Below are 22147 nucleotides of genomic sequence, written 5' to 3'. Positions count from 1 at the left end.
GCGTGATCCAGGCTCTGTGGCTGCTTACCCAGTCCTGCCCCCGCTTCCCTGTGCCCAGTGTTTCCTGCTGCGGTGTTGGGGAGGGGGGAAGGCAGGGAAACTTTGCTGGGGGATGGGAGCAGGGGTCCCCTTCCCGTCTGTTTCGCCGTGTATGAGTCCCTGGAGTGCAGCGTGTTGTGCCCCCTGTCTCCTCTCTGTCTCTTGACTTTATTAGCTGTATCCACACCAAGGTTAGGGCAGAGAGAAGGCCATCCCAACTCATTATTTTGCCCTATCGTTCTGTTTCTCAGACTCATTGAGTAGGGATGTCAGAGTTCACATGATCTGGGGGAGAGTCTGGCACATGGGAATGAGCCAGCCCCACTCAATGATTCCCCTTAGATTTGTGATTCTCTGCCTCCATCTTTTCCCCAAAGGGGCGGAGTCTTTCCCGGATGCTAGCTGCCTCTCCTTCCACCAGCTGCGCCAACCGGCCTGCAGAGTGCTGACCCACTTGTCGTACCTCAAATAGAGGTTTAAATTAGGACCTTTAATCTGTAAGAGGCTTACAGCCTGTTGGGTGGCCAGCTGCTCTTGACTTCCATGGGGCAGAGCTGGGCTTTGCCTGGCTGCTGTTGTGTGTAAGGAATCCCGGGGGTCTGTGGCTTCATGGCAGGAGCGACCAGGCATGTGGACTCCCTTGTGATGTGTTGAGGACTGGGAAAGCAGGGTCCTGGGGAAGCAGAGCTGCTTGCCTTTTATTCCTTTTGCTCTGGGTACTTACACAGGCCCTGGGAGTGGATGGGTAGGGTCACTGGGGATGAAGTGGGGTGACAGGTTGTCTTTTTAATGATGGTGTGGAGAGCCTGGAATTCCGTGTGTCTTGGGTGCTGGCCTCTCTTCTTCTGGGTACTGAGCCTGGATCCTTGCCGATGTGCGATTAGTTCTGCTGGGTCAACATCTGTTTTCACTCCACAAATATTTATTTATCAAGAGCTGTGAGCCCATTGCAGTGCTAGGAGCCGTTGGGGACACACAGAAGCATGAGAATTGGGGCCTCCCCCAAATTGTTCATTGTCTTTTTGAGGAGACCAGACTAGGACATATCAAATGTTCATTCAACCCCCAGGCAGATACCTGTTTGCCTGGCAGCTGTTCAGGGGAACACATAATCAAGTTCCAAAGCGTGGGGGAGGTATGGCTGGAGACGTGAGAAGGGAGAGAGCCCGAGGGTGGTCAGAGCTGGGCCCTGAGTGGTGGGATTGAGAAGGATGGGAGAGGGGAGGACATCGAGGGGAGGAGGAGTGGCGTGAACAGGCAGGGAGCTGGGTGGTCCTCCTACGTGCAATGGCTGTGGAGGGCCCCCCTCCCTTTCTGGAAATGGTTCCAGTTTCAGGCCTAGAGAGCCTTACTCTTTGGACAACTTAGAGACAGCTCTTGGGTTCCCTGTCTTTTCTCCTCTTTATCATTATAATGACAAGAATAATGGTTCCTGATTTTCACTGAGCACTTACTGCATACCACCGTTCTGGATGTTTTTCTGTGGATTTTCTCATGAAGTCTGCACAGCACCACGGAGACAGATGTTCCGTATTATTATGTGCGCTTTACAGTTGATGCCACTGAGGCGTAGAAAGGTTGAATACCTTGCCACGGTCGTGTAGCAAGGAAATGGTTGGGTCAGGGGTCCAGCCGGGGCAACCCGAGGGCAGAAGCCCATGCTCTTAACCCGCTGGTTCCTGAACTTGTCTGAGCATTGGAATCGCTGGGGGATCTTTTGAAATTTCCAAAGCCCAGGCCAATTACATTACACCCTAGACCAATTACATCACAGTCTCTGGGGCTGGGACTCAGGCATCAGTAGTCTTTGAAGCTCCCCAGGTGATTTCAGTGTGCCGCCAGGTTCAGAAACCACGAGGTTAACCTCTGAGTTTTAGTTAGGGATTGTGAATATTTGATGGAATCCATTTGTATCTCCAGGGGCCTTCTCCCCAGGCCCATCTGAAGCTCACCCACCATCACACAGAGCATGACTCCAGCCTTGTGTCTGAGAGAGCAGGACCCCACGCACCCCACAGCGTCTGGGACCCCGAAGAGTGAAACCTGGGTGCGCTGGAGTGGGCAGAGGGCGGGGCATTCTCCTGGGGTCGCTGCCCCTCTTGCCTCGGAGGGCCATCTTGGGGCAGAGATGCTTTCAGAGCCCTGGAGACCTCCAAGTGTGGTTTCTCACGTCTTCTGCTCCCCTGGGCCCCTGACTTCAGCGGGGAAGGGCGAGGGTCACTCGAGGGCAGATCTGTTCTCGACAAGTCCCGCTCCTCTCCGCCTGTCCCTGGGTGAACCTGAAATGGACACGAGGAGCAGAGTCGTTTGGGTGGCTTGGAACAGCACTAAATTTAGCAAAACTGTAGCTGGTGGGGGGCCGGCCTGTAGTGAGCCAAACTCAGGCCCGAGTGGACTAGATTTATAGTCAGCAACGTGGCCAGCGTCGTCTCTGCTTGGGCAAGTCTGTGGTTACACAGGATCTTTCCGTTTCTAAAGCCTGGAAACTTGTCAGCCTGTCCTGCAGATCTCCCTGGCTCTGCCCCTGGGAGGCTCGTCTCCACCCCCACTGCCCTTGGGGATTTGGTTCCTCCCACCCTCCCTCACGTGTCTGGAATTCTCACTTCAGTACGTTAGCCTTGGCCTGCACATTCTTCCATGCCTCTTGGCCGTGTGGCCAGCCTTGATTCTCAAGGCCCTGGAGAGCAGGCGTGAGCTTTGGTGGATTTCTCTTAGGGCGCCTGGCATCTTAGGACACCTTTTGGTCAAGATCATTGAGTGGAACAAAGAGAGGAGCTGGGATGGTCAGCTGAACAGGGTTTTAAGGGACTGAGAGGTCTCTTCCCTCCACTTGAAGTGAATTATGATGTGGAGTGACAGCGGAGGGGGGTTAGGGGGTGGACTCGTAGTCGTTGAGGATTTCTTTGGTTGCTTCATGCTCTGCTCTGATGGGGCCCATATCTGGAAGGAGGTGGGTTTTGTGAAATTGGAGAGTGGAGGTCTGCTGGTGACAGGTCATCTTCCCTTCCTGGACCTCTTCCTCCCACTTCTCAGATCTCATGGTGGCGGCTTGCCTGGGGGAGCCTTGGTTGCCTTAATGCCCTGGGAGATTAATGACCAGGCTACATTTTCTCAGCACTTTCCACAGTGGACGGTTACACTTTGGCCAGGGCTGGGGTCTTGTCTATGTGACACGATTTGTTATTAGTCTAAAGCAGTGGTTCTCCTCCAGAGGCATTTCCCCAGGGGACTTTTGGAAAAGTCTAGAGATGTTTTTGGTCATCACAGTGGAGGAGCAGGAGGGGTGTTATTGGTGTCTAGTGGATGGAGACCAGAGATATTGCTAATGCACAGGGCAGTCCTCCCCACACAAAGAATTATCCAGGCCAAAACGTCCATAGTGCTGAGGTTGAGAAACCCTGGTAGAGGGGGGGACAGTCTTACAGAAATGGCCCTGAGAGCTCATTTCTTCTAGATCCCTGCTCCTACTAGAAATGACTTAAGAGGCACCTTGGTGGCTCAGTTGGTTGGGCCTCTGACTCTTGATCTCAGCTCAGGTCTTGATCCTCAGGGTCATGGGTTTGGGCCCTGTGTTGGGTTCCATGCTGGGTGTGGAGCCTACTTAAAAAAAAAAAAAAAAGGAAGAAAAGAAAGAAATGACTTGAGACCAAGAGCTGTCTGACTATTGCCTTCTTCCTTTGTCCTCCAGGTTCCCCCGTTCCTTAGCATTTACAGAGTCTTATAAGAACTGTGTTGAGGAGGTTTCCTGGGAGTTGCTTAAACCTTTTATAGTACAGCTTCTAATAGAGCCCGCCATTTAAGCACGTGTGTATCCTACATCGGTCATATTGGTGGCTCGATGCCGCTATGTCCCCGGTGTACCTAAATCAGCGATGGTGTTGACATATTTAGATGCTGATACCTTTGAGGTGAATTTTCAGTGCAGCAGCAGCAGCAATGTTTCCCTTCCAAGTAAACATCACGTGGAATGATGGGGTCTCGCTTGCCCTGCAGAACTGAGTTGTGCTTGCTAAGTTCTCTTAAATGTAGGAAACACATTTATTGCCTTGGAGAACATGATGTTGCTTACCAGATAAAACATCCAACCTGTTGCCAGATAACTTCAGCAGCCGGGCACATCTCTCATCTGCCAGCACCCTTCTCCTGCAGTCGGCAAGGCAGCTCTAAGGCCAGAACAGGGAAATGAGAAGTCTCCCAAAGTGAGGACCTCAGCTTACTCTACATGGTACGGGGATGGAGGTGGCTAGATGCAGATTCTAGAATACACTGACTTTTTACATTTCAGGACAAGCTTCAAGGTTCTTCCCATGTGACTTCCCTACCTGACTCTTCGTCAGTGAGGGTGTGAGTGGAGCTTTATGGTTTGGGGGAAGAAGAGGCAGTGAGAATGGTGGCAGGGCAGAAGCCAAGGGAAGCCAGGCAGCATGGGAGATGGACAGATACTCCCCTGGGTGCATTTGACGTCCTCGCTCCCAGGTCATTTCTGTGTTGTTTCTCTGTCCACTGACACACACAGTCCATTTCCATGTGCTCTAGTGAAACCAATATATTTTTGGATGAACCCAAGCCAAACAGGAAGGTAACTCTGCTTGGGGGAGTAAATACAAATGACGTTGGGGTTACCTCTTTTGTGTTTTCACTGAGGGTTTGCTGTCTCCCTTGGTTGGTGGAATTCGCTGGGAGATGGATTATATGGCAGATCCTGAATGTCCTGGAGTTCAGGTTCACAGCTTCCCTTATTCTCACGTACAGGACCAAGGTGATAACTGTGGGCTCAGGAACCCCAGGTTCTAGATTACTGCTCGCTTAATGGGCAGACTAGGGCAGTCGAAACCAAAAACTTCCAAAGTCCTGTTCATGATGGCAGACATCTGAATGCAATGAACAAATGAGTGGATGTATATTTAGAAAGTCATACCCCATGGAGAAAGAACCCCCGGGTAAGCCCGGCTGGCTCATCCCAGCCACAGGTCTGAGCACACCCAGGGTCACATCCTCTTACTCCATGATCAGTTGAAGTCACTTCCTTATGTACCCAAGGCTGCCCACACCCAGCCACTATTTCCTGCCCCAGGTCAGGAAGGGCCCATCACCCCTTTCATAACTTCTTGGTAGCGTGTAGTCATCTACCAGCACGCCGAGCCTCCTTCCAGCTTAGCTACCATCTTGCTTCCGATCCTGCACTTGTCTGGAGATCCTTGGCTTCTGCTTGGACTCCCTGGCTTCTAAGCCCAGAGTGACTTCAGTTGCCCAGCAGCCACTGGAAATTTCAGCCCTGGGTTGCTGATTTACAGCTGTGTTGTGTCCTCAGTCTCGGTTCTCACTCCCTGCTTTAACTTCTATCACATTAAAAAAATCTTATTTCTCATAAAAATTATTCCATCTTTCAACATGGATCTATAAAACCCAAATACATTTTCAAACTCTGTCTCACAGAACATAAAGCTTGATGAATTAATTTAGAGTTTTGAAAACGTATTAATTTTATAGGCTTTTAAAGTTTGGTAGAATAACCTCTCTGCCATTTATTAAATGGCAGTGGGAAAGTGTTCGGAAATGTTTACGTGTCTTTTATATTTCGTGAGCTGAGAGAGTAGACACAAAAATCTATTGGTGCTACAGCAACAACCTATTTGGATGAAAGTTCATTTTTCCTAGGGTTTTTGTTTTTGTTTTTTTAAATCTTTCTCATTAGCTATTTTTTTTAGTATATTTTTGCTTGATATATAACATACGTACAGAAAAGCAAACAGTCCTAAGACTTTAGCATAAGGTGCTTATAGCCTGTAAACAACATCCAGGCCAAGCAAAGAGGTAGAATATTATAAGAGTCTCCAACGAAAATGCCTTGTGCTTCTTTCCAGTTACTAACCTCCCTTCCCAGGGTAAACGCTATTTTGACTACTGAAATTTACCGATTAGTTTGGCCTGCTTTTCAGCTTTATGTAAATGGACATTCTCTTTTGTGTCTGGCTTCTTTCACCTGTCGTTTTGTTTGTGACATTCATCCACATCGTATGCTCTTGCTGCTTTCCATCCTGCTGGCTGTGTAGTATTCCATGTTATTAATAGACCACAATTTATTATCATTGTGTGGTTGATGATGTTTGGACTGTGTGGATATGCACCTAGGAGAAGAACTGCTGGATCATGGTTTTAGTAGATCGTGCCAAAGTGCTTGTACCAATTATATTCCCACTAGCAGCATAGGAAAGTTCTGGCTGCTCCACGTCTTTCTCAATATCTGGTACGATCTCCCTTTTCCATCATACTCTGGTGGGCACGAAGTAGTGTTGTACTCTGCTCTGCATTTGCATTTTCATGATACTGGCCCTTTGGACATCCTCTTGGAAAGGGACTGTTCAGGTCTTTCGCCCTTTTTCTATTGGGTTGCCTGTCTTTTTCTCATTGGTTTGTAGGAAGCTCTTTATATTGTTGGATATTTGTATTGTAAATATTTTCTCGCTTCAGTAGCTTTTGGGGTCCGTATCTTTAGTGATGTCCCCTAGATTAGCCCATGTGAAAGCATTGGGATTATGTGTAGTACTTTGTACGGGGATCTTTTATTCTTTGTTAGTGATGGCTGGGCTTGCAGCTTCATCCTGTCAGTACTCACCTACAAAGGCGCTGTTGGAATATTGGTTGTGAGGGTGGGACGGGGATTCTTGAAGTTCTTGGCATACTTCAGTGCTGGCACCTTTGGGGTCCCCTAAAAACAAAAATTGTGACATGCCTTTTATGTGCCAAGCAGTGTTGTAAGCATTTTGCGTGGACTGTCTCATTTATTCCTCAGACATGCTTCTCCATTAGTTACTACTACTACCCCCGTTATCAAGGGAGGGCACAGGCTCAGAGAGGTTTTGTCATTACTGAGGGTCACATAACTAAGACTCTGGCCGCAGGGCTTATACTCCATAACCATTGTACTACCTAGAAAGTTGCACTTCCTAAAATCGATGTTTTATTAGCGTGTCTGGATCCGTGCCTGGCTCATAATAAGTGCTCAGTAAATACTCGTGGAGTGCAAGAGTTCGACAGTGGTGAGCTGAAGTCTTCGTGGAGTGGGGAAGTTTGTCCTGGCAGTGGATATGTTGGTGTGAGAAGTAGTGTTCCATCCTGCTGTATGTCTTGCCTCGAGCAGTGCCTGTTGTGGTGTAGACATCACAGTGGGCATTTGTGGAGCGAATGACTCAATCACAGACAGACTGTAAACTCTGCTTAGCAAAACGGATGAACTCAGAGGACACTGCAGGGCCCAGGGCCAAGGCAGGCCCATCATGGGGGCTGCGGTGATGGCCCAGGGACGGTCCAGAGCCTGGCTAGCAGCGCCCTGGTTGTTACAGCCACAGGACAGCCCAGTGTGTGGAAGCAGAAGCAGGGTCCAGTGTCAGCAGGCGAGGCTGTCCCAGTTGCAGGCCGAGAGGTCAGAAGAGGTCCCCGCAGTGGTGCAGGGCTGGCAGGGCGCAAGGTCAGGTAATCCAGAGTCACAAGGTTGCAAGCAGTAAAAGTTCAGGCTGGCAGGAGAGAGAGCCAGGGAGTGCTTGGAGGGAGTCATCTCCCAGGCTGGGTTCCCCTCCTGAATGAGGCCTTTCTTCTCAGGCTGCAGAGGGCCTGCAAGGAATATACCAGACCTCAGGGCAGGGTGATCCAGAGGCTCTCCTTCCTGAAGGCGTTGTCAAACACTTTATTTTAAACAGGCGAGGAAATGGAAGCTCTAAAGTGCGAGGTTGTTGGGAGCCCGAGGTAGAGCCTGTACTGGAACCAGGCACTGTGGTGTTTCTGCTGCCTCGCTTCTTCCTCAGAGATTAAGAGGTGGTGGAAGTGGTGATGCTGGGAAGGAGGAAGGAAAGGTGAGAGCCTTGAAGAAGGTCAATGGGGAGGATGATGGGCCCTGGAGGAGAAAGGGGATCAATCGAGTGACAGCACGGAGACAAGGGGCAGTGCAGGCGGTGGGATTTGGAGAAGGAGCTGCTTACGTGACGACCACCATCTTGACTCCAGAATGTAAGTTCCATGAGGACTGAGTTTTTCTCATTTTTACTGAAGCGTCCTATACGGAGAGGTGCCGAGAGGGCAAGGACTTTTTTCGTTGTGACAAATACACGTAACATAGATTTACCATCTTTTTAAAAAATTTTTTTACTTTTTTAATTTTTAAAGATTTTTTATTTATTTGGGAGAGAGAGAGAGTGAGCGCGTGTGCGCATGAGTGGGGAGAGGGGCAGAGGGAGAAGACTCCCTGCTGAGCACAGAGGTTGATGCCCATATGGGACTCCTTCCCAGGACCCAGATAGCATGACCTGACCCAAAGACAGACACTTAACCACCTGAGCCTCCCAGGTGCCCCTAGATTTACCGTCTTCACCATATTTATGTGTCCAGCCCCAGGGCATTAAGTGCATTCGCACTGCTGGGCAGCCACGGCCACTGTCCATCTGCAGAGCTGTTTCCATCCTGCGAAGGTGAAACTCTACCCACTCACAATACCTCCCCACCCACGCCCTCCCCAGTCCCCGGCAGCCACCGTTCTTCTCTCTGGGTCTGGGAATCTGACAACTCTAAGGACTCGTGGAAGTGGAATTGCGCACACTTGTTCTTTTCGTGACTGGCTTATTTCGCTTGACATGATGTTTTCAGGTTTATCCATGTTGTAGCACATATCAGAGTTTCCTTCCTTGTAGAAGCTGAATAATGTTCCATTACATGGATGTACCCGTTTTAGGTATCCATGCATTCATCAATGCACGAACTTTTATATGGTTTTCTGATCAATGACCAGAACAGGTCTTGGCTTTGTAGGTGCTCAACAAGGAATCATTAAATGAATTTTAGTTATGTTGGACATGACGTGTCCGTGGGATACTCAAGTGGACTGTCCAGCAGGCGTGCTAGGATAACTCAGGTCTAAAAGGGAGGGGAGGGTCGAAGCCCGTGGTGTGAAGGGCATGAGGGCGGAGCCACAGGAGCAGGTGCCTGGGCTCGGGACAGGTAGGAGCTGAGTCAAGAAAGATGCAGGACAGATGGTCTCAGGGTCGTGTCATGTACTTAAGAACAGGATGGTGGTTTTAAGAAGGGGGTGCTGCTAAGTAACATCCAAGTCAGGAGGGTGAGCTCGAGGAGGGAATGCTGGAATTGGCAGTGATGAAACCAGCACTTGGACTCGGCTCTGTCTGACATCATTTCAGAAGGAAATCTCTATTGGGCGGTGGTGGTACAGGCCAGAATGTGCCACCAGGGGAAGCACACCTGAGACAGCCCGGGCTCTTAAATGCTGAGGCAGCAGCGCTAGCAACAGGTGTGAAGCAGCGGAGAAAGATTCAGGAAGCACAGATCATCCTCAGGCCTCACGGATGTCTCGAACTTGCATGTGGCCTTGGAGTATGGTTGGGGCTCTGTGCTGTAAAGAGGAGAGAGAAGGGCACCCCAAGTGGAGGAAACAGCTCGGGAAACAACTCAGGGAAAAGAATGGGGTGTGCAAGGGGGTGATAAGGAGAGCGGATAGGCGAGGCAGAGGATTTGCCCAGGAACGTGAGACACGCAGTTGGCACTTCTAGTATCTCCTCCATTTTAAAGAAGATGAAGAGACAGTAGTTGGGAGGCTTGAGTTATCTACGTCTAAAGTAATGCAGCAGTCATAGTTACCGGACGCCAGAGAATCCCCGGGACAACCCCATTGCCCTGTAAGTATAGTAGAATATTCTATCATGGACACCAGTGGTTATAAAGATTCAGTTGCACGGGACAGACACAACTGGCCCAAATAGGAGTGTGGCTGTTTTCTGAGTTGTGTGGTAGGGAATCAGAGCCTCCATTCCGTGTGACCAGTATTCGCTGAGCCCCGGCTGAGAGGCATGGCTGCTGCTAGATGCTGGGATATAAAGACAAAAAGGCTGGGGTCTAAAAAGGAGGAGGTGAGCCTGGACTACTCCTAGACTTCGCCTGAGTCTTCAAGACTTTCCTTCCCGCAGAGCCCGGGGCGATGCTGGACTGGAGACCGAGAAAGTGGATAGCACAACTGCCACCATCTCACTCCGGGAAGCAAATGCCAAGCTGCCCACGTGCTCCCCTGGGGCCCGGCAGAGGTCTCTGTGCTCACACATACCCCTTCTGAAAAAGCAGTTGGGTAAATTCTTATGGACACCCACAGGGTTGGCCCCAGTTCTTAAGGAAATATTCAGAAATGCTTTTAAAGATAATATCCAGATAACCCCCCCCCCAAATCTGGCTGCCTGGAAGCTATTTATCTCAAGGAAATGCCTGCAGCATTCCCACAGGATGTAAATGAAGGATCCAAGCATGTGGACCGTGAATCTTCTGCACAGGGAACCAGTCGGATGCTGCCCCCCAGTGCAGGAACCCCGGCAGAGAGGGTGAGGCGGGAGACACCCGAGTCTTTACCTGCTTCTGAGTCCCACGGTTTTCCTGGCAGAGCTGAGAAGCGCGCACCGTCACCCTGCCTGTCTCCAGCTCTCTCTGAGATGCTGGAAAGGGACCCAAGACCGCGAAGGAGGCTTTGGATCCCTGCAGGCTTACGCCTGTGTGACCTGTCACCGATGTTTACCCAGCCCAGAGCAGGTTCCCTTCGCCACCAGCCTCGTCTGGCCCAGCCCCTCAGAGACCAGGTTTCTGGGAGCCTTGCGTACAAATAAACGAAAAAGAGTAATAGCAGTATTTATCAAGTGTTTACTGGTGCTATTCTAAGTGTTTTCTACTTATTAACTTATTGAAACCTTACAGTAACTCTGTGAGATCGTTATTGTTTGACAAAAGAGGAAACTGAGTCACAGATTATATAGTATTTTTTCCTGAGATCAGCCAGCTAAATACCAGGTGGAGGCGAAATCGAACCCATCTGCCTCCAGAGCTGGTTTCTCTTCAGGGAATGCGGCCCCAGTGGGATACGTAGGAGCCACCGGCCGCCAGAACAGGGAGGTCAGTGTTGACCAGTCAGACTCCTTGATCCGGTTTCTCCCTGTTGGAGCCGGCTGCCCCTGCTGCTCCAGGGAGGGGACTGCTGCCTTGTATTACCCAAGTTTGCCAGGGGGATTAGCCTCTTCCTCATGTCAAAACAAGCCAAGCAGGAAAAAAACCAACAAACAACTCATGACTTTGAGCAGAAAGAGCTTTGCAGCTTCTCTCGGAAGGAGGGGAGACCCCAGTGCAGAGGCCCCGAATGTGTCCGGTTATGTCCTCGTCATAGGCATGTGTTCCTAAGAGGGACCCTGAGACCTCTTGTTTTACCGCTCAGGGCCCTGAGGCCCGAGCCCCTTGGCGGTCAGGCCCTGGAGCAGCCCGCCTTTTTCTGCCCCCTCGTGGGCAGGCCAGACGCCTGCGGTCCAGCCCCGGCTCGGCCGCGAGCTAGCTCTGGGACCGTGGCCATTCCAGCGGTTCCCGTCTGTGGGATGGTGAGATTGAACGTGAGCAGTGGTTTTTCAAAAAAATATGTTTTTTATTGCAGTGGAACGTTTTCTTCAGATAAAACGTGACTGATAGCGACAGGATATGAAACAGGTAAAAGCAGAGATATAAATTTTCAAAAAATATTCAAAAAATAAAGGGGAAGAAAACCTTAGGCCGGTCAGACTTCACTATCTATTATTCCCCGAGCCTGTACAGTTCTGCTTCCATGCTTTTGCACACGTCATTTCTGCCCCTCGGGTTGCCTTTGTTCCTTCCATTTCTACTGGAAGTTTTGGAATTTTCAGATTTCCCCTCAGCTTCCACCTCCCTTGTGGAACCTCTTTGCCTCTGTTGAATGGTGCTGTCTCTGGATTCCTAGTGCATTTATTAACTATTTTAATTAGTAGGCTCCCCTGTATTCCTTAGGGGTGACTTTAAGGGATTTACATGTAGAAGGTATTTGTAAATACACAAGACATTTACATATACGTTTACATATATGCAGGTATATGCACGTGTGCGTATATATATGCATGTGTGTGTGTATTTCTTTAAAGAAAGGTCATGTCTTTTTGTCCCCCAGCCCCTGGGGGTTAAATTTTAATTGTGGGGATCATCTTCTGTGTCCTCCCAGGCATCTTGCCCCGTCAAGTACGCAGTAAATACCAGTGTCAAATGATTGCACGATGTGGTGTGTTGTGCCTGGGAAGACCTGGACGTGAATCTTGGTTGTGCCATAGACTAGCTGTAACCTTGGGAAATAGACTGAGTTTTTCTTATCGGTAAGGTGGAAAGGATAATGCATGTCTTCCGCACGTATTTATTGAGTGCCTGCTGTATTCCAGGCACTGTTCTAGGCCCTGAGGATTCAGCAGTTGATGAAGCAGAGGGTCCCTGTCCGCATGGCCCTCCCATTACAGCCAGTCTCCGGAAGAACCGTCCGAGCTGCTCAGAGGAGAGGGGGAGGGAAGAGTGCCTTCTGCCGGTCAGAGGTGGACACGTTGTGTGGGTGGGACTGCCGCAGGCTAGAGTAGGCACAGGGACTCCCTGGGTGGGATTTCAACTGTGAGAGAGGAGAAGAGCATGAGAAAAGGCCGCCTGGATTGGCCTGAAAGGGCAGTGAGTCTGTCTCCCCGCTCGCAGCCGTATTGCTGCGCCTGACCCTGAGGCTGCACGCGCCTTCTGCACAGACAGCCCCAGTGGCCCGCACCAGGTGGACATGCCCCAGCTGGAGGACCCTGGCTCCACAGCGCCATCCCTGTCTGTGGCTCAGTGTCGTGCCGGCTTCCTGGCTGCAGCCCTCCCGTGTGGTGGTGAAGGCTTACCCGACACGGGTGCGGGGGCCGCCGGGCTGGACGGGCCACTGAAGTCCCCTGGCCACGTAGAAGCTCACAGCCGTGCAGGAACAGGAATCAGAGGCCGTTCCACACACTCCAGAGGTCCCTCCCCACAGCTTGTGCCAGAGGTGCTGGAGCCGCGGAGCCCCCGACAGATGTGGTTAAGTTAAGTTTGCCTGCGGAGCGGCCTGAGGTGAGTGCAGATGCTAAGAGGAACTGCCATGGGATTGGGTCTCTGATCACCTCTCCCTGTGACAGTGATTGTTGCCAGTATACCCGTCCCCTTCCTGCTTTCTGCCTTCTTCCTACAGCGGGGGAGGGCAGCCTTGGGTGATGTTTTACCTGCCCCCCTTGCAGCACCCACTTCCAGGCCGTCTCTTCGGGAAGTAGAGGGGTGCTGGGCAGCGACCATCCTGGTGTTTGGCTCTGTCCATGACTGTGGTCACCACTGACTGCCCTGCCAGGCCTCAGAGCTGACACCAGCCTCTCTGCCAGGGATGCCCCACGTCTGTGGCAGGTTGTCCCTCACTTAGGGTGATTTTGAGTGAGTTTTATTGGCTGCTTCAGTCCCCTCATCTATAAAATGGGACTGGTGATAATTGCATTTACCTCATAGGGTTAGTGAAAGGATTACAGGAGACTATGACGTGCTTAAAATAGTGCCTGGCTAATGGTAAGCGCTCTGGGTCTGGTAATCCTGGATTACTCACCACAGTTGTGTTGGTGGGTTGGTTTGGCCCTAGGACCACGAGCTCAAGTGGGCAGTATGTCCTAGGTACTCCCGCAGTCTCGGTGCCTAGCCCCGGGCCTGGTTGTCATCGGCATCCGGCAGGCATGTGTTGAGAGAGCTGGGACCTCGGATTTGGGCAGAGGGGTGGGTAGGCAGATCCCAGGGCGCACTATGGGAGGAACGTGGAAACTCATGTCGGAGGGGTGGCTTGAGACCAGATACTAGGGGGCTTTGAACAGTAGGAGAATGCCTAGGTGAGGCGTGGGGGAACCGCGGAAGACGTCAGAGCGGGAGAAGGACATGATGGTGCAGGATTTCAGGGAAGATCCTGGGAGAGGAATCTAGAGTCTGGAGCCTGGTGCTAGCGGGGCCACCAGCTAGGAGGCGTTGGGGACACAGCTGGGAGTCACGAGCTGTGTGGGCAGGAAGCGTGCTATCTGCTCCCCCCCCCTTCTCAGCACCACGAGGAATCAGGCCAGCGCGTTGTGACCTTCCCCCGTCCAGCCCTGACTGTTCCCAGCCCTGGTACTTGACTGCGCGCGTCCCACTCACTCCGACACACCTTGTGCAGGTTGCCAGGTTACCGCAGCCCTGTGCTGCGTGAGTCCTTGTGCCGCAGCTCCGACGCCACTTCACTCCCCCCCACCCTGCACTTTCCAGCCTCTCTCTGTCTGTGTGTTTATTATTTTAATCTTAAAGTGAGAAACAGCGAGGTTGCTGGAAGTAGGCCACGAGCTTCTATTTGCTCTTCTCACCAAGGACAGGCATGTTCCCAAGCCTGGGGAGCAGAGCCCTGGAGCCCCGGCGGAGGAAGGTGTGAGGCAGAATGTGGAGAAGGAGGCGCCATCTTGCTTGTGGCCCACACCTCCGGGGGTCAGGGGGCTGTACTTCAGCTCCCCGCGGGTGGGGGGAGCCTGGGCCCGGCTTCCCTGTTTACTCACAGGTCCTGGCCGCCGCGCACCTGCGTAGCCGTGGCGCTGGGCCCACTCGGGCTGTGTCCTGTGTGTCTCGGCCACGGCTGTTTGTGTGGTGCGGGGGCTGGATACGAATAAGGAAACTGCTCTTCGCCGGCTGTGTTAAGCACCTGCTGCATACAGAGTTCTGTATGTGGTATCCACTGTTTGGACAGGCAGGGAGTGGGGGACAGACACACTGTAGGCCTGGCCTGGGCAGGGGGTAGTGATAAAAATAAGAATGAGTGTTTACTCTGTGTTGATCCGTGTGCTGAGTACTTCATATATATTATCTCATTTAATCCTAATGGTAGTCGTGTGTCACAGTCGTTATTAGCACTCTTTTACGGATGAAGAAATGGGTTAGTTAACTGGTCCTGGGTCACACAGCCAGTGAGCCTGAGTCCTGACTCCCAAGGCCTTGCCGTCTGCCCCGAGGCCCCGCCAACGCTCATGCTAACGTTAAGATGTGTTTTCTGGGCGTCTGCAAGTCCTGGGTCACTTACGATTACTCTGCTGCTCGCCGGCTGGGCCCTCCTGGCTGACTCCCCTTGCTTTTCTCAGTTGCTCATCTGTGAAAGAGAAATGGTGGCCTGCTTCACGAGGCTTCCAGGGGGGATGTGATGGGATAATTGGTCATACTACTTTGTAAACTGGAGGGAGTTATACATACATTACACCCCATGTAAATGAGTTCGTAGTAAAAACATACTTTAAAAATACTTATTTACAAAAAACACACATGTATGTTTGGCTGTTTTTGTTTTTTTCTTAAGGAAATGTGGTTAGTCCCACCTTTAGACCAGGGCTTGTCAGTTGTGAAAATAGGGAGTCGTTCACTGACAAAGGACAGGTGTTTGGAGGAAGTTTCCTAAGAGGAAGGGGTTCTCACTAGCATGTCTAGCACAGGGGTTAAGAGGGTGGGCTTGTAGGTCTGCTTACTGGCTGGACATCCTTGAACATGTTTCCTAGTTCCTAACTTGTAAAGTGCAGGCAACAGGCGTCTCGGCTTCGTAGTACCATTGCGAAGACTGAGTGAGCTGTGAGGCCTGCCCAGGGCCAGATATCTGACAGGTGCTTCACGGATATTGAGGTCCACGGTCATAAGGAGGAGGATGTTCTTTGGGTACATCAAAGGCCAGAGGCATCCGAGTTTGAGGACTTGGCCTTATTCGAAGGCCCTCTCTGGAGGGGAATGAAGGGAACATCCGTATCTGTGACACCGAGGGCCAAGGCCACAAGGCAACCTTGGTAGGAAGCCAAACTCCAGTTGAGGGCTCTAAGCTGAATAGAGGCTCTGCTACTATTCCTCATCTGGGGGTCAGTAGGGGTCAGGTCTGTGGGAGAGGGAGGTAGCCTCTGCCTGCAGTCCCGTAGGCCCCGGGGAGAAGGCTGGGTCTTAGAGGTCAGCTGGATAGATGCCGGCTCAGGTCTGAGCAGGTTACGAATCAGCAGGAGGGGGGATGCGTTCCATGGTGTAACTTTGGCTTCGTCATCTTGGCAAGGAGCAAAGGTTACTCATAAAGAGTTTTTTTTTAACTTGTTACTTGGTTCTATGTGTGAGAGAAAGGAGACAGGGGAGCCAAAAGTTGGGGAGGGAGGTCAGGGTTGGGAGTGGCTTGCTGGGACGCATTTTTCTACTCCTTGCCCAAGGTGGTATGTAATAACTCTGAGTAGAGCCTGATGGTAAGACGTGGTCAGTCAGTAGCATCTGCTTATTTTGTGATCCGAAAATGAGAGGTACACGTTGGTATTTCAGATACTTAGAAGTAGGCCCGAAAGAAGTTGTACCGTATTCCCGTTCTTGTGTTCGTTTGTCCATTCAGCCAACAGACGATTTCTGGAAATGGATGTGCCTTGTGCCATCATGATGGCATAAGGGGCCACAAGACGCAGTCCAGGTCCACGAGAAGCTTCCTTACATTTAGACTGTTTTATAACTGCTCCCAAATCATGTTAGCTCTGGAGGCTATTTTAGGAACTCCTTTGGTTATGAACCATATCTTATATTTAATTTTGATTCTCTTTCTCCTCCTGTCCTGGATTCAGTAACAGCATCAACAAACACCGTGTGCCTGGCGTTGTCTTAAGCGCTGCAAGTATTTAGAGGAATCAGAGATAACTTAGTAAGAGCTCGTTAATGAACTAGACCCGGCACAGCCTTCCAAGGACATTGGGCCTTCCCCATGAAGTCACCAATCTTTGTCTCAGAGGACCCTGAGCTTCTGTCTGGAGCATGTTCATGTCCGTGAAATACCTGGAGCTGGGCCACAAGGTGGAGGGCTTTGCCCCCTCTTCTCCTTGGTTGGTGACATTTGTAATAATAGCAAGAATTTCGGCCCACCCCAGGAGGAGCCCGAGGGTGGCAAGGCTCCAGCTTCCCACCTGCCTCCCGGGGGCTGTGGATGTCACCCCTTTGCTCGTTCCCTTCATCGACCACCAGATCAGGTGAAGATAGTGTTCTTCTCTTTCCTTAGCTAAGATCCAGTTAATAGCCGTGGGGAGCTGTTCATCTCTGATTTTTCATTTCCTGGATGAGGACAGGTTTGACCGTGGTCTTCCTACCTGTGTGGTGAGGACAGCTGATTTCTTTTCTTTTTTTTTTTTTTTAAGATTTTATTTATTTACTCGACAGAGATAGAGACAGCCAGCGAGAGAGGGAACACAAGCAGGGGGAGTGGGAGAGGAGGAAGCAGGCTCATAGCAGAGGATCCCATAACGCGGGATCACGCCCTGAGCCGAAGGCAGACGCTTAACCGCTGTGCCACCCAGGCGCCCCAGGACAGCTGATTTCTGTCTCCTGCATTCTCAGGCTTTTGCGGGGCCACAGGGAGAGCCATGGAATGGACGCCAGGGTTCAGGGTTGGGGTTCACTGTTTAAAGCCTAGCACATTCTTAGTACCGTCCAGCCAGAGGGCAAGGTGATTGCTTGTGTTTGTGAAAGCACAAGCTGGATGTCCCTTTGGTATTTGCTTGGGAACCCTTTCTAGAAACCGGAGTAAGATGAGTAAACTCATGTTTGACAAGCGTGGTTCAAAGGAAGGAGCGAGCAGCAGAAATCTCAGAGGACCACGGCATGCAGGGAAGGGCCTTGGACGAATGAGCCTGTTTCCAGTGTGCTTGTCAGGGACTCGGGGTGGTCGTGTTGACAGGGAGGCCTACTGTAGCCCCATCAGCCAGTCGACAAGCATTGACTGAATGCCACTGGGAGTTGAGCTTTGGGAAGAAGGAAAGAATTCCAAAGCTCGCCTGGGCCCCGTCTTTGAAACGTTCGTGCTCTGTCTCGGTGGAGGCACCAGCTGAGCACACGTGATGACACGTGACCGCACACTGCCAGGATCTCAACTCTAACATGGCTAGACAAGGGAGAACATCATGGTGGCAGGTGCGTGGCCTGCCTGGCAAAGAATGGAGAACGAAGGTAGATGCATTTTCTTGTCTCGCAGAGACCACAGGCCTCAGCTTCTAGGCCAGCATCAGCAGTGTCCGAGAGCCTTCTCCTTGGATGAGCTTGGCCAGGAAGAAAGCATCCATCCAGGGAGCACTCAGGAAAGGGGGGCAGGTAAGCTCAGGATCAGAGAACAGGGTTGGATTCCCAGCTAAGGGAAATGGAGCAGATGAGCAGACATAATATGTGTGAAAGCATCTGGCTTAGTGTTTTTCATATAGAAATAATTCAGCAAAGGTTTACTCATCTATCCCTAACATCGCAAGGAAGAGAGTCCAAAAGAAAGATGCCCAGCGAGGTTTTCGAAGGGGTGTGTGGAGTTAGGGCAGGAATGGACAAGCAGGGTGGCCGCCCTGGACTGAGCCAGAGAGAGGGAGTGGGGAGTCCTGGGGAGGGAAGCAGTCTCTGCCGGGGATCAGTCTGCTGTCCCTTGGCCACGAGGGCCGCTTCTGGACCGTTGTCCAGTTGTTGATCCCAATTAGGAAGGAAAATGTCAAACTAGAGTAAGCGGAGAGGAGGGGCTGCTGGCCTGTGAAACCTGGCCGTATTGATCCCGGACAGGGAAAGATTTCGGTGGAGCGGGTTTGCTGGGCACGGCTTTGTGTATTTAAAGGCCTGTCACATGATGTGGGTTTCAGGCTTACTGTGTGCACTCCAGAGGGCAACCCCGGGGCCAGTGGGTAACAGTGGCAGAGAGGCTGATGTTGACGCATGGAACTTAAAATACTTTCCCAGCGTTTGAGCCGTAAAGGATGTGAAGGCGGGAAGATGAGGGACCCTGTGAGGTAGGGAGCTCTTTCCGTGGAGCCGACAGTGTTTCCGGGTGAGCCGAGGGGCCCCCACGCACGGACGCTGGTAATATAAACGAGAGCTACCACTCTGAACTCTTGCGTCCCAGGCAGTATTACAGAGCGCTTTACCAAGAGGGACTCGTTTGCTCCTCACAGGAACACTGGGAAGGGGTATGACTAGCTCATTAGCCCCACTTTACAGGGGAGAAAGTTTAGGCAGAGAGACAGTCACCCAGCCAGGGTCCCCCACCTTGGCCTTGAACCCAAGACCAGTCTTGTTATTGGTGAAAAGTGAGGCCAGATGACCTCGAGGGTAACTTATATCACCAGAACTCTAAAGGCTTTATCTGGAGGGTCAGACCAGGCCATTTGCGTGGGGCTAGGTGACTGCTGTTGGGTCTGGGGCAGGAATGGTGGTTACTGCTCTTGGGGTGACTTCACGAGGTGTGCTTTTACCTGACTATGAGGTCAGTGGAGGGGGGTGCTCCTTGAGGGGCGTTCATTGGCTGTTAGGCTCCGGTCCCGTGTCCTCCACAGTCCTCTAGGGACTCCAGGTTCTCGGAAGCACTAGTCGGAGTTTTCTCATGTCACCTGACGCAGAAGCTTCTCGACGATGCTGTCAGCGCACCTAGCCTGCTGGTCCGTCCCTACCACCCAGCTCCGCCTCTCCAGAAAGGCATGGAGTGATGCTTAACGTGCTATGGCCTGGGGGTGGCAAGACTCGAGCCTCCTCATTTGTGGGGAGGGGGGGCCAGGGTGGGAATGAGGAGCCAGTTGTCCTCCTGGTGCCCTGCTTTTCCAGATTACCGGCCTCTGGTGATCTGGGAAATCCCCTGTTGGCCGAGGTAGAGTTGCATAAAATGTGCCTAGCACTCTGCCACACACACACACACACACACACACACACACACACGGCCCCAGGCATACTTTCTGGGATAACTAAATGGTCTGTTCTTATTGTAGGACAAGCCTGCTTTTTCAGTACTCACCCAGCTGCCTGAAGGTTTTGAAGTTTTCAGAGGGAGAGTGTTGGTGAGACACTCACCCCAAATTACATGGCACTGGGGGAAACCTCCTAATGTGATCCTGTGTTTTTTAAGGCAGAGCTATTATCGCTGCTCTGCTTTGGGGGAAGAACATTGACCTTAGAGGCCGGCCCTAGATCCTAACCTGAGCGTAACCACTGCCCACCTGTCCCAGTGGGCTTCAGAAAGCAGAACACCTTAGAAGAACTTTGCACCAGCACTCTCCCTCCGTCAATAAGACAACCGCAGGACTGTGTCTCAGCCCCAAAGATTCTGGTCAACAAAGCCCTCCCCACTCATGAGCTCTCTGTAGGCAGAGGATGTATTCATTCACACCATCAGAGATTTTTGGAACCTTACTTTTGGTGAGGTTTCATACCGTGAAAACAATATGCTGAAATTGAAAGCAGTGTTATGAAAATGCATCCCAAAGATTGCCCCAAATATGACATTAACTATTACATTTTAGACTGCCCCTGGCCCCTCTCCCACCCACTTCAGCCCTGGAGGCCTTGTCCCTGCTCCAGCTCCTGGCAAGGTGGGCACTTTGCGGAAAGCCCAGACTTGCATGCTGGCTTGCAAGACTTGCGTGATGGCCCTGGTGTCTTTCCTCTTCCTTCTTAGGCTGCGCGTATGGGCACGGGCATGCCCCTGTGTGGGGGAGAACGCGGTATGGAAATTAAAGCTCAAGTCAGAGTTGTTTGGGGAAGCCCCTGTCCTACTGGTGTCTGCGACTCCTGCTGTCTCGATCTGACTCAGCTAAGCAAAGCAGTAGTTTGTTCTGGAGCAGGACAGAAACTTCTTTCTTGAGTGACATGGCGCTGAGCTTGTGTGTTCACACAAAGGTCAGTCCAGCTCCATGAATCATCAGCTGTCCAGGATCTACATACCCTAGAGACATCTGCTCCGGCCCGGAGCTTCCCTCCTGGATCAAGACAAAGAACCCCAAGAGCAGCAATAACATCGGAGGGTCCCAGCCTGGGCCAGAGGGCACCTGGGCAAGACCTCTTACCCCACCCCCACCCCGGCCACGCCTGGCCTGTGGCACAGACCGCACGTTCCACCGTGCAGGGATGGGGTAGGGCTCCCTTCAGCCCAGCTCACGTGGCCCAGCCACACTTCGTTTCTCTGGAAATTATTTCCATCCGTTGACAGGGCCAGGATTTCAAGAGCAGCCGGCCAAGAGGTGTGTTGGGTTACTCCCTGAGTCCCAAGCAGACTTTGTCCCCTCGCGTTTCAGGCAGCACCGGAGGCCCCCGGTCCAGGGGTTTCTAGGGGCTTTGGCTGGTGGAGTGACTGGTTCACTCAGCCTCGGTGCGTCGTCAGAATAGCAGGTGCCGGTCCTGTTGTCAGCCTAGGTTTTGTGTGAAGCTGAGCCGTGAGCCCTCTGTGGCTGGAGCTTAAGATTTCATGGTTGGTGGCCTAGGACAAGATAGACGTTTTAACCTCTTTCACTATCCCAGAAGGTGATGGGAGCCAGCTTGGGCAGTACACTTTGGAGCCTGGACTTTTGGCCCGAGAGGCAGACTGAGTCAGTCTGCCCAGGAGAAAGCATCTACTTACAAAGAGGGCACCCTGGTCACAGTATCCGCCATCCCAGGCCTGACCATCCCCCCCAGCAAACAAACACGCCCCGTCACTCTGTTTCCCTTGGGCATATTCCATGAGGGAGTCTCTTTCGGTGCTGGAGCTCACTTCCATTTGTGATGTGAATTCAGGACCTGACTTGGCCTTCGCTCTTCTTCCCTCACCCCGCAGCCGTGGGAGTCCCGTGCTCTCAGGGCCAGTGTCTGCCAGGCCACTTACTGTCTGCTGCTGCCTGGCTCCAGCTCCCCGTCTGTGGTGACATTCTGGGTCTGCATCGGCATCTCACCTCTGCCAGCACCTACCCTCCAGCACAGGCTGTCCCCAGCCCTTGTCTCGGATTTGCACTTGGCACGTGGTACCACATTGTGTCCTTGGGGTGTTTGTTGTCACTGCTGGGCCGTGTTTTACTTTAGCGCAGCCACCTGGGTAGAAGTGCCATGGTCCCTCGGGTTGGGCATTTGAGGGGAACGACTCCTCAGTGGCTCTGGGGGGCGGGTGGTGCCAGGAGACCAACAAAATGCAGTCTTCAGGCTGACCGCACCATGGTCATCATTACTGATTGAAGCTATTGGCAGCACTGAGCACTGTGCCTTCCGGAGTCTTCTCCCCATCAGACTTCTAAGCTATGAGCACCATGTCTGACACCCGCCCCCAGCCCAGCATCTATTCAGCCTTTGTCTAATTATATAATATTTGCAGATCCTGTGTTTTTGTTTCTTCTTAAAGTACCCGGAGATTAGACATTACCTTACCAAGTATTTAACGGGTATAGCAATTGGCTTTTACTTGGCATCTCTAACCTTTCTTCTTTGAGCGCTTCCTCTGCCTCGGACCTAC

At 51.8% G+C, this 22147-nt stretch overlaps 1 protein-coding gene across 6 annotated transcripts in view; it reads left to right on the top strand.

The window, feature by feature from the left end:
* Positions 1 to 119: 119 nt before the first annotated feature.
* Positions 120 to 22147, top strand: part of LOC123785805 (uncharacterized) — a 52695-nt gene continuing 30667 nt past the window's right edge. For all 6 annotated transcript variants that reach the window (XR_015722441.1, XR_015722436.1, XR_015722437.1 and 3 more), the window contains exon 1: positions 120 to 22147. This exon is cut by the window's right edge. The gene's annotated coding sequence lies outside the window, so the exon portion shown is untranslated.

This window comes from Ursus americanus, chromosome 2 (genome assembly GCF_024610735.1).
Source record: "Ursus americanus isolate L20-20 chromosome 2, mUrsAme1.1.p, whole genome shotgun sequence".
Taxonomy (NCBI): Eukaryota; Metazoa; Chordata; class Mammalia; order Carnivora; family Ursidae; genus Ursus; species Ursus americanus.
Note: the sequence above shows the minus strand (reverse complement) of the source record. Positions and strands in the feature narration are given on the sequence as shown.